Consider the following 556-nt stretch of genomic DNA (forward strand, 5'->3'; position numbering starts at 1 on the left):
CACAGTCATCACCCAGTCACTGCACAGTCATCACACAGTCATCACCCAGTCACTGCACAGTCTTAACCCAGTCATCACCCAGTCACTGCACAGTCATCACCCAGTCATCACCCAGTCATCACCCAGTCACTGTACAGTCATCACCCAGTCATCACCCAGTCACTGCGCAGTCATCACTCAGTCATCATCCAGTCATCACCCAGTCATCACCCAATCACTGCACAGTCATCACCCAGTCATCACCCAGTCACTGCACAGTCATCACCCAGTCATCACCCAGTCATTGCACAGTCATCACCCAGTCATCACCCTGTCATCACCCAGGTCACTGCACAGTCCATCCCCCCAGTCAATCACCCAGTCACTGGCACAGTCATCACCCCAGTTCATCCCCGTCACTGCACAGTCCCATCACCCAGTCAATGCAGAGTCATCACCCAGTCATCACCCATTCACTGCACAGTCCATCACCCAGTCATACACCCAGTCATCCACCCGTCATCACCCACTCACTGCCATCCTCCACCCATATCACACCAGTCATCACCCATCACTG

The sequence above is a fragment of the Carcharodon carcharias genome, chromosome 4 (assembly GCF_017639515.1).
Source record: "Carcharodon carcharias isolate sCarCar2 chromosome 4, sCarCar2.pri, whole genome shotgun sequence".
NCBI classification, from domain to species: domain Eukaryota; kingdom Metazoa; phylum Chordata; class Chondrichthyes; order Lamniformes; family Lamnidae; genus Carcharodon; species Carcharodon carcharias.